The 12,044-nt window shown below is 54.4% G+C and overlaps 1 protein-coding gene across 12 annotated transcripts in view; it reads left to right on the top strand.

Moving 5' to 3' along the window:
- Positions 1 to 10,071: 10,071 nt before the first annotated feature.
- The window catches only part of PPFIBP1 (PPFIA binding protein 1), a 44,984-nt gene continuing 43,011 nt past the window's right edge, over positions 10,072 to 12,044 (top strand). For 5 of the 12 annotated variants that reach the window (XM_061564204.1, XM_061564201.1, XM_061564205.1 and 2 more), the window contains exon 1: positions 10,113 to 10,259. The gene's annotated coding sequence lies outside the window, so the exon portion shown is untranslated. Of the gene's footprint in view, positions 10,260 to 12,044 lie in introns of all 12 variants that reach the window. The other 7 variants (XM_061564197.1, XM_061564198.1, XM_061564196.1 and 4 more) reach the window with 5 other exon arrangements.

Genomic DNA, 12,044 nt, shown 5'->3' with positions numbered 1-12,044 from the left:
CATTCACGGCCATTCTGAGTCGGTGCTTTCCCTCTTCAGCAAGGCGACGTCGACGCCGAGTCGGTGCTGGCCACGGAACGCTCGAGAGCTCGTACAGCCGAGAGAATCGCTGTCCTCGCATCAGCAATGAGTCCGTCGGTGTTCATCTCCTGCTTTGTCGTCCTGAGACAGTGGTGGACATTCCACATTCCTATGGCGGGGGAGAGTCTCTCCCGTAGAACAACCACCGTTGAAGTTACCACAAAGTGATGCTTGTTTTATCGACTCCCGAGAGATGATGGGCTGAGTCAACCCCTGAATTGGGACGTGAACTCGAAATCTTCAGATTGCGAACGGCTCGCTCTACCGCTGAGCCACGTGGGTAGTAGAGTAAAGCAGAAACAGCTCCTCTGGTCCCACGGAACCCCACGGACCCCCACGGACCCCATCTGTAGTTGCTCGTCGGGCTCCCCAACCTCCCCAGTGTCACGGCTGCTGCTGCTGCTCCTGCTGCTGCTGCTGCCGCTCCCCGGGTGTGGCTCATCTGCCACTCGTCGCGTGTTCCCGCTCACTCCGCCGGGCCGCTCGCGGCAGCGAGTCGCCAAACGCCCGGCTATAAAATTCCGCGTATGCGCCGTAAATATTCCACGCAGTGCAGCATGCACTTATGTTTGTTTATTTATTTCCCTTTTTGATTGATCGCTTTTGTTTACCTAGGAAAGCCTCGCTGAGTCGGTACGACGCGAACACATGTCGGAGAGACGTGGGGCACGACCGCGATATCCAACGCGGGGATTTCGCTGCTATGTCGTTCCATCTGGAAACACGCACAGCAACAACACACACACATGTAATGTAATCATAGCACTGCCCCGCCTTTGGTGTCGGGGCTGTAGCGTGCACTCTCCTCCTCGCCAAGACGTGGATACAGGTGAGGGTTCCAGTCCATGCATTCTACCATCACCACACAGCCTCCCTCCTTCATCCACAGCTCTCCACTTATCCCCACGGGCCCCATCCCCCCTCCCCTGGCCCCGTTACCTGTCTTCTCACTGGGCCACGTTTCACACCTTGGACCACGACTCCTCATCTCCAGCCACCAATCCCCTTTCTTCATACCTCGAGGTTACCTCCGGTCAACTTGGTGTGGGGATTCATCTTCTTGGTTCTTTCGGTAAAGTCACGTAGAAGGGAAATAATAAAATAATAAAAATAAAACATTATAAAATTATTCTCACGACGTTTTGGCCACAACGCAAGCAGCCGTCCTCATGTGAAGAACAGGTCTGTCCGGAAGACAGCGTCTGAATGAAACACCCCAGGCTTGGAGCGTATATTTAAGCTGGGTTGGAGTGGGAAGAGCGCCTTGACAAAATAATTTGCATATCACTTGTTGTCACCCCCCCCCCCCCAGAACCTCCGATTAGCACGGTTGGCTACGTATGGTGCGGAAAAAAGTTCAACATACGTACGTTTTGCCGATTAGCCATCGGTATTGTCTTGTAGGAACCCTGGGCCCAAGGCGGCCGACGGGCGAGTTGTCTCGTGAGGAGGCCGCAGGCGAGCGGCTCTGACGGCGCCGCACTGCGAGTGTGCCGAGTTGCGGCGGCGGGCAAGCGCGTGGCGACGAGTTGGCAGCAACGCCACCGCCACCACTCGCTCGCTCGATCACCGCCCCCCCGTCACTCGGCCAGCCGCTGACAACGCCACAAGCGGCTCGCTCGTCATCAGCAGTGTGGCCTTCAAAATGGCAAGGATGTAGTCGCTGACGTTTCGAGCAATGGCCCTCCAGAGTACAGGGAGGCCTTTCTGTACTGCGAAGAAGTAGTGACAGATGCGGATACTTGATTATGATTATTTATGTTGGACTTCTTTCGCACCGTACGTAGCCAACCGTGCCAATCGGAGGTGCAGGGGAAGGACAACAAACATGATGATGCATGAATAGAACATTAACCTCCGGTCAGCATGCGGAGATTTTGGTCACTACCCAGAAAATAATCGTTGAACCTATAACGAGACGTCACCACGGCGATGATTCACCACTCCATTGCTCCTGACGTAATCATCTGGCTCAACCACCTCAGTGTACAATTCCAGCCGCTGCTCTAAATCAACTTGAGGTGTACGAAGAAGACTGAAAAAGGGCCATTGCCCGAAACGTCACCTGCTATATTCTTGTCATTTTGATGGCCACAGTACTACTGACGACCGTGTTGCGTTTTGTTGTTTTAATTAACACCATCGCGAGTAGTGGCCTGCACCACACATTTCACAAACAAAAAACTGATACTCTTCAGCAATAACACTGCCTTAAAAAAATTTTGCCAATGATATATCGATATATTCCATGAAAAGCCACACAGTATTATTAACGAATACGTTGAGTGTTGTTGTTGTTCGTGATTGTGCACCACCACGGCCAACGCATCAGCAGCAGCAGCAGCACCACTACCAAAGCAAGCGCCTCCCTCCGCCTCTGCCCTCACCGAGCGCTCCCCGGGCGGAAGAATCGCGCCAGGCGCCTCGCGCGGGGTCAAAGGGGTCGCGAGGTGTGGGTGAGGACGGACGGGTTCACATCCCCGGGGTTTCATTAATTAATCAACCCACCCCCACCGCTTTGCTCCACTGTAAGGAAGCGGCGGCTGTGTGTGCATTCGTTGTTTACCCCGACCTCGAACAACCTGCACCCCGCCGTGCGTGTGGATCGGGGAGCGGTTGTGTCGTGGTCAGCGCACTGCTCTACAATCTCGGCGATCTGAGGCCAATGCCAGTCAGTGTTTGAACCAGTCCTGGCCCTCGCCCAGGTCGGCTCAGCCTTAAATGAGTACCTGGAACAGTGCGTAAACATCAGCAACAGCTAGCTCCTCTTGCGTCGTGCCGGCCTTCATAATAGGTGCTCGCGGACAACACTTTGCCCCAACAGGCTGTTTAGGCTGTACGGGGGATCTTTAACTTCGTGGCAGTCTCAGGAGCGTGTTTACCACGCCGCGCCACTCAGTTGTGAGACGTGATACACAAACAATGATTTACACACACGTGTGCATCACTGCCTCCTTCCTGCTATGCCACAATTCATAACCACGGTCATTAACACCACGAGAAAGGAACTATATGCAGACGCAGTGCTCCTGTACTGCTGCCCAACATGACTCTAGTGCTCGGAAGCATGCCTTCAATATTAATGAAAATGAATTGGTGCCTCTTATACCCATTAGCGAGGTGTCGGCTTGGGATTACATCGAGAGCCCATGAGGGGCTGATGGTGAAAAATAATGACGGTCTTGCAGCCAAGGAATGGAATGTATGTGAGGGGACGTCTGCGGCGGAGACGGGACGATGGGAACAGCTCTCGTGTGTGCAGGTGCATTGTTGCATCACGGGGAGTTCGAGTGATGGCGGTCGGTTGGAGAGGCTTTCATCCAGCAGTGGATTGACCATGGATGATGATGATGATGATGATTATCCACACAATACTGGATGACATCCTCCCCACGCTAGAGGGACCCACGTGTACAAGCGCAGCCCTCGTGTCAACCCACTGCTGCTACGTGCGGGTTGGTGAATGTGTTGGGGGGGGGGGTGCGTTGTGGGATTATTGCCCACAACGCCTGCTGGTGGCCCATCCAAGCACTGTCCAGGCCCCATCCCTGCTTAGCTTCTGAGATCTGCGCCGAGATTGACCGCACTCCGGGCACAGGTGGCGCGTGTGGTCGAAATGGGAACGTTTCCAACGTCGGGGCATGCCATGGTGAGCGTGGCTATCACAGACCTCCACGTGTGAGACCTGTCGGCGCGTATGTGATGTGTGTGCCGGGTCGCGGTGATGGCCATCCATAATAGGGTTTTTTTTTGTTAGATAGATCGCGTAAATATAAATGTGTCGTTAAGCCCGACACAGCCAATTAGTAAGGTGTTACGCGATCTAACCCAACAACCTCGACTGTGGATACTATTTGGTCGCGAAAGCCTCCTGCTACGTATTAGGCTGGCGACGGCTGTGTTGCACGTCGCTGCTGCCAGTAATCCAGCGAGTGTTGGTGGATCACACAGAGATGTTTGCGAACCTCCATTCCCCTGAGTGTCGAGGAGGTCGGTGCCATACTCTGCTTGGCTCGCCAGGAGAAAGTGCTCCGGCAAAGTGCGGACTAATATCATCTGTTCTACCTGTGTGGGGTAGAGTGTTTGATCCCTCCTACGCGTAGGCTTTTTTCCTTGGTACTCCGGTTTACCCACACGCGTAGGCAAGAGAAATGGAGCACGAGCTGGGAAAGTATGCAATGCGCATGGGAGAGGGTGCGTGCTGGGAATTTACGCTGAGGGCAACACGCGGAACAGAGCGAGAAGCATATCAGAGACAGGCGTCGTCTGGACTGCGAGAGCACAGAAGTGGGCTTGGGCAGGACACGTCACAGCTAAAGGGGACGACGATGACGATGATGACGATCGGTGGTCAAGACTGGCGACAGAATGACAGACAAAGGTGGGACCACGCAGGCGTAGGAATACCACCGCGGATAGATCGTGAGATGGGATCAGCTCGGGCACAGAAACGAGATTGCGGCATCATGGGACGGTGAGGGATGGCGACAAGTGTGGGGAGAAGGCGGGGCCTTCATCGAGCAGTGGATTGAACAAGGCTGATGCTAATGATGCTGAAGGGCTTTTCTTCCTTAAGCGCACGTGGATTGTAGATGCGAAGCATAAGTGCATTACATTAGACGGAAGCGGGGCGCATTGCCAAGGGCACGGAACAGCGCCAGTCCCAGCCCCATCTGCTTTGCCTGGCGACACAAACTGCGGGTTTGGGCTGGGACTCGAGACTCGGTGAGGCTCCGATGCAGCAGCTGCTTCGCTTTTATTTATTTATTCTCTTATACATTTTTTCTCTTTTTATTTGGGGTAGGGTGGGTGATGTTGATGCATGGCCAGAGAATTCGTTTTAAGGATTTCTTATTAACAAAAAGGGCGGCCTGCCAGGTTTTTTTGGTGTTTTTATTATTATTATTTTTATTATTTTTTACGAGCCGTTGTGCACTGAGCCTCCAGTAAATATAGCGGCTCATCCATCACGGCCAGAGCTATTGAAGCGGTCACCTCCGCTTCATAATGCCGCGGCTGACTGACGCGCCACTAACGATTGGTGCTGTCACATGCAGGAGTGATTCTATGTTACGGACGTGGGTCGCCCCGCAAATCCCCCCACTATAGAATCGTACCCCCCCCCCCCTCGAATAATCAACACCGGTGTTCCCTGCCATATTCAGAGTTAAAAAGGTCATCGCGGACAATGTCGCTGATGCCACCACTGCCCCTCGCCGTCGCTTCCTTCCTTCCTGCCAGACCCCGCAGCAGCTGCGCAGTCGACGCCTCGTCACCTCCCCCCGTGGTTCTACTCCGAGGCCCATCCCCGTCGTGGAGTTTTACGCTGAGGATGTGGAATTATTTCTGCCCCGTATTTGCAAGGTGGTAACCATGCGGAGTGACCTCGCTTTAAGGGATGGATACATCAATGCAGGGGCCACGAGAGACAATGTGAAATAAGCACGTGACTGTAACGATGCATAAGGGGGCTGAGTCTTCAGCAGAGGACGGCTCAGCACCCCCTCCGACTCTCGGGGGCTGTTAGTTGGTTTGTCCCCCCCCCCCCCTGTTGACTGTGTCCTCGAGTCACCTGCAATCGTCACATTACTCACACGGACAAATGTACGTTTAACATTGTAGATCTCATCGCAGTCAGCCCGTCCCACCCATCATCATCATCACCAGCCATCGTCAATCCACTGCTGTTGAATGAATAAGTGCCTTGACAAGCCTTCGACATTTCTTACGGTTCTGAAATGTAACAATCCACCCAGCGCCTGCGTCCGAGTTGATTTCATCGCTCCATCTCCTTGGTTGGCGGGCAACCTGGCCGTAGGGACTGCCATTCTCAGCCCACCCTCCTTGGCGAAGAGACGGAGCCAGCGCTATTCTGCCAGCTCAGAGAGAGCCCGGCGGAGTTGGCGTCAGCGTGCGAGCGAGTGCCAACACCCACGTGCAGGCTCGGGGTGAAGGCCACTGCCCCCGGGCAGAGATGTTTACATCCATTCGCCCTCGGCGGTTATATTGTATACATCAATAATGCACGTCTGGAATGTTGCTAGATGATTGTAATACAATTATCTCACGCGGACTTTTGTGCACACACTGCTGGATGAAAGCTCTGTGCCCATACCGCGTCGGTCAAGGGGGCTGGTTGACCATACTTCACCATGTTGGTCAGTGCGAGTTGGTGCAGAAAGGTGGGGTGGTGGTAGGGGGAGTCCAGGACACCGAACAGGTTCTTATATCACTCTGATGTTAGTCGTGACCGGGAATCGATTTACTCAGATCGCCGGGTTCATAGCGCAGTGAGGGCGCCACGGCAGCGAGATGTTAACTACCTCGCCTGATATACAGGATGTCGTGGGTCCAAGTTTGCATGTTATCTCCATGATCGCGTGGGATTTTCTCCGGGCCCTCCGGAGTTTCCCTCCACATGTATAATCAGCATGCGTTTAGAGTATTTGGCTGCTATACATTTTCACACGATAAGCAACTTCATTGAGCTATCATTTGCGGCCAGGTCGTTTCCCAAAAAGATCTATACAGCTCAGTGGGCCGTACCTGGTAAAATAGTAGTACGAAAATCGTATTTAAAAAATAGTACAGTAGTGTGCTAACTGCTTCACCACCCCTCCTTTCATTATAATACAGCGAATTGAATTTTTCCTCCCACTCATCATCATATTTGTGAGTGAAGTTCCCATTACGCGCTCTCATTATACCACACTAGTGCTGCTCTCATTTCGGGGAATTTTCAAAAGTGTCCCATAGGAACGCAGACCGACCTCTGTTGTCCTTGCCTCGCACCTACAGCACGGTTGGCTACGTATGGCGTGAAAGAAGTTCAACATGCCTCCAGGCAGAACGGCACGTGTTATTCCAGCAACGGGTCCTGACAGACACTGCTTGCAGTACGGTGGCAATAATCATTATGATCAGCTGTGATCAATCCACGGCTGGATGAAGGCCGCCCCACGCCGAGCTTCTCCTGGGAGTGCATTCCTACTTGACCATACTTCACCGCGTTGGGCAGTTCGGTGAAGGGGCGCGCAGGGAAGAAGGCTCCGGGGTAGTTGTTGATGTCACTCGCCACTGATGTTAGCCGCGGCCGGGTTCGTGGTTGCGGTGAGTGTGCTCACCACTCCACCACTCCTCAAACACCGAGGTGTTAAATCGGTGTCTTCTAAACTAAACACATTATCTGGTGATGCTGCTGCGTTTTAAGTGGTGCACAAGCACAATGAACAACAACAACAAACTCAACGTATTCGCCAATAATACTGCGTGGCCTTCAATGGAATATATAATTAGCAATATGTTTTAGGGCGGTGTAATTGACGATTATTATTTTGTGTGTGTGAAATGTGTGTGGTGCAGGCCACGACCGTGGGAGTGGCGATTAATTAATACTATTTGTAGAAAGCTCATTGTTTCCTGGACTTGTAGCGCCCTCTATGCCTCGACAGGGACTACATCATCATCGTGGTGCGGCGTGGAGGTGGTGGTGGTGGTGCAGTGTGATATCACTCGTGCCTCGCAGCAAGCAGCACCCCAGCTCAATGTCCGAGTGGGGCGCCTCTCCGTGTGTTAGTTTGTGTGTTTTCTCTCCCGCTGTTTTGCATGGTTGTTCTTCATCTTCTTCGAGTTCCACCCTCAACACGTAGCTAAGACAAACCACGCAACGCCATTGGAATTGGCCAAATATCCCTATTCTGGAACGTAGCCTGCACATTACCCACTTGGGACTACGGGCAGCAGCAGCAGCAACATCGCTCTCGTCCGTGAAAACTGAGCACGACCCTCCTGCAAAATAGTCTTGAGACTCAGTGAGGCTCTGCTGGGTAAACAACATTCAATAATCATCTCTTAGGCGACTTCCGCCACGTTATAGGAGTAAATTAGAGGGTTGTCCATAGAGGTGTAACCCAGGGGTCGCCAGCATGCGGCTCTTCAAGGACCGCTTCTTTATTCAGGACCGCCGTGTCGAATTCACGTTACATTGGCCGCTCTTGAGATGTTTAGGTTTAGTTTTTGTTACCGAATTCTACAAAAAAATGGTTCTTCTTGTTATATTGCTTGCCGACCGCTGATGTAATCCATGAACTCACAACCCTGTTGTCGCTCCACTGCTGGTATGGTCCGCGTGGAAGAGTAGGCCAAATACCCCCAGACTACGGCGGATCTTTCTGGAGCCACCAAACAACCTCTGACGAAGGCGCCTCCGTCCGTGGAGACCCTTCACCTCGAGCGAGCCACGCTCACTCCGCGGGTGCATTCCTGGAGAAGGGAGCAAGAGGCATGGGGTAGGGAGGACGAGCAGCAGAGATGAACGTGGAGTTCACGCTGCGTCGGCTTCGTGCGGCTGTGGTTGAGCCGGATGATTGCGTGAGGAGTAGCTGAGTGGTGAAATCCGCCGTGATGGTTGGTCATTGTGAATGTGCCCCCGAGTCGTTATTTCTCCCCGTGGTCCGTGCTGTGTGGAGGTCGCCACTGGGCAGCAGCAGCAGCAGCGAATAAAAGGAAGGGACGGGGGGAAATTGATGCCTTTAACCAACAGCTGGAACCCAGGAAACATGTTTTGTGGTTGTTGTTGTTGTTTGACTTGCATCCCACTGGGATTTTTGCACACAGCGTTAGTGTACGGTGCTGTTTCTGCAATATTTTGCTGTCTTCTTGGATTTTCTGTTTGCACATAGTCACATATTCACTTTAAGATGTTTTCTTGTTCATGTTTTTGTCTTTTGTTTGTTGCGGTTGCACCCGATTCAAGAGCCGAATGGCTCGCAGGGCTCTACCAAATAAACGAAACTGAAATGTCAACGTTTGGCCGACATTAAAGTTACACGCGGTTAACGATTACACACTTTTGATCGTGGCTACTCGAACAACTTCAGCCTCCATTGAGGGAACCATGAATCAAATAAAGTGATGTGAGGTAGGGGGGCTTCATGGAATTCATGATTTTATTACAAATAAATATCCGGGTGCCCTTGTAATGAGCATTACGATTCGAGCAGGAGATATCTTCTTGTAAGACAACCCAATCTGCTAAGGGGGTGGTACATCAACATGCTAGTGACGTGTATTGTTAATGATTTACAACACGAAGTAAAACATGTTTTATTTTTATTGTGGGATTTGGGCCGTAACAGCAGGTGGGACACAGCGCTTCTGTTGACTACTCTTCCTCATTGCAATGAGAATCAGAATCAGTATTTATCCTGGAGGAATCTGATGATCTATAAAACCCTTTTTCACAGATGTCATGATTATGATTGTCGAAAATCACCATCATGATCATATATGATCCATCGCCATCATAATGATTAGCAACATACTCTTTATCGTATTTCATAACGATTAATCTCATGATCGTATGATCTATCATGATCATATTCATCATCATCATTATAATTTACACCAGAAATTATATTATCATCAAAATATTCATGAGCATTAATCTATCATGATACCCAACCATGATCCACCTTCACAATAATCATATTAACGATCAATATTTTGTCGATCAATAGGATCACGATAATCATTATATTGGTCATTATTATCATATCGATACGATCATAATTGATCGTCCTGATAATCATGATCACCATGATCATATTGATAAAACCTGATCATCTTAATAATATTTATCCCGATCATCATATTGTATTGGTCACGATCACCATTATTATATTGATAACCCTGATCGTATTTATTATCCTGATCATATCGATTGTGATCAGTATTATTCATATTGAACATCCATATTATATTAAGTATTTTGATCATATTGATCACGATCACCATGATTATATTTTAAAAAATCGTATCATCCTAATCATATTGATCACAGCCATCATATTAACCATTCTGATCGTATCGATCATCACATCCTCGAGTTATTCCGACGCCGCCCCCGCGCCTCTCACATTCCCTAGTGCACATGCGTGCCTCGCCCTCGCACCGACGCCTCCTATTGGCGCACGGTCCCTCACGTGACGCATCGCCAGCCACTGGCGGCGCCTCCCCGAGGCCGCGCCGCCTATCCGCACTGCGCTTTGTGGTGACGCCCCCAGCAGCAGCAACAGCAGCGGGAGTCAGGCGCGGGGCGGTGACGCGCGGCGAGATACAGAGACGCCGACGGCGGCCAGAGGGAGACAAAGGCGGCCCTGGCCGGTTCGGATCTACGGGTACGGATCGGCTTGGCGAGGCTCGTGCGAGGGAGCGGTGGATGAGTACGGGGGCTGGAGGGGGGCGGCGTTAACGGGAGGCACCACGGTCCGTTAGCCGCGGCCCTGGGGGGGTCTCGAGACTCGGTCTCTCCCTCCGTGGCTCTCAATGTCTCCGTCTCTCCCTCCGTGTCTCTGTGGCTCCGTGTCTCTCGTTCTTCGGTGTCGGTCTTCCTGTGTCCGTGTCTCGGTGTCTGTCGACTCGATAGACGTCTCTTGGTGTCGTGTCTCTCGAGGTCTCTCTTGGTGACTCGGTGTGCTGCGTGTTCGTCTGCGTCTCTGTCTTGCTGGATTTGTCTCCCTCGTCTCAGCGTCGTCTCCGTTCCCGCGTTTGCCTCAGCGTCCCCTGTCTCCTGGCCTCTAACCCTGGTGGCTGGTTCGAGCAGACGTGGCCACGCAGAGTCCGGTTCGGCCGGAGCGGAATGCGCGGAATGCGGGAGACGCCACGGCGCCAGCGTGGCCGGGCCCGGCAGCCCCGTCCGCCCCGTTCCGCGTGTCCGCCTCGCCCCCCCCCCGTGTCCCCCTCGCCCCCCCCCCCCCGTGTCCCCCTCGCCCCCCCCCCCGTGTCCCCCTCGCCCCCCCCCCCCGTGTCCCCCTCGCCCCCCCCCGTGTCCCCCTCGCCCCCCCCCCCGTGTCCCCCTCGCCCCCCCCCCCCGTGTCCCCCTCGCCCCCCCCCGTGTCCCCCTCGCCCCCCCCCGTGCCCCCCTCGCCCCCCCCCCGTGTCCCCCTCGCCCCCCCCCGTGCCCCCCTCGCACCCCCCCCGTGTCCCCCTCGCCCCCCCCCGTGTCCCCCTCGCCCCCCCCCGTGTCCCCCTCGCCCCCCCCCGTGTCCCCCTCGCCCCCCCCCGTGTCCCCCTCGCCCCCCCCCGTGTCCCCCTCGCCCCCCCCCCCCGTGTCCGCCTCGCCCCCCCCCCCCCCCCGTGTCCGCCTCGCCCCCCCCCCGTGTCCCCCTCGCCCCCCCCCCGTGTCCCCCTCGCCCCCCCCCCGTGTCCCCCTCGCCCCCCCCCGTGCCCCCCTCGCCCCCCCCCGTGCCCCCCTCGCACCCCCCCCCGTGTCCCCCTCGCACCCCCCCCGTGTCCCCCTCGCCCCCCCCCCCCGTGTTTCCCTCGCCCCCCTTCCGTGTCCCCCTCGCCCCCCCCCCCAAGTGTCCCCCTCGCCCCCCCCCCATGTCTCCCTCGCCCCCCCGTGTCCGCCTCGCCCCCCGTGTCCCCCTCGCCCCCCCGTGTCCCCCTCGCCCCCCCTCCCGTGTCCCCCTCGCCCCCCCCCCCAAGTGTCCCCCTCGCCCCCCCCCATGTCTCCCTCGCCCCCCCCATGTCTCCCTCGCCCCCCCGTGTCCGCCTCGCCCCCCCGTGTCTCTGTCTTGCCTGGCTCCCCTTCCTTTCTCGTCTGCCCGTCTCGCTTTATGTTTGTCTCTCTTCTAAGTTTCTCATGAACCCTGCTTGGCTTTGCTGCCCTTTCCCTCCTGGCTTTGTTTGTCTCTCCTGCCTGTCTGTCCTGTCTAAATCCTCATCCCTTTATCGCCTCTGATTGAGTATCCGTCGGTCTTTGCCGCCTCTCTTTGTCTCCCCTCCTGTCTTTTATGCGTCCCCCCCCCCCCCGTGTGTCTTATTCACCTGCGTACCGTGTCTACTACATCCCCGGATTGTCGGTCTCCCCTGTCTCTCTCCCCGCAGCGTCTGCTTCTCTTCTGTCTGGTAGTCGACTCAACCTTGGTCTGCCTGTCTGTCACCCTGGATCGCCTTTTCTT

This window comes from Lethenteron reissneri, chromosome 33 (genome assembly GCF_015708825.2).
Source record: "Lethenteron reissneri isolate LAM-NWPU_2019-01 chromosome 33, ASM1570882v1, whole genome shotgun sequence".
Taxonomy (NCBI): Eukaryota; Metazoa; Chordata; class Hyperoartia; order Petromyzontiformes; family Petromyzontidae; genus Lethenteron; species Lethenteron reissneri.
This window is presented reverse-complemented; position numbering and strand designations above follow the sequence as displayed.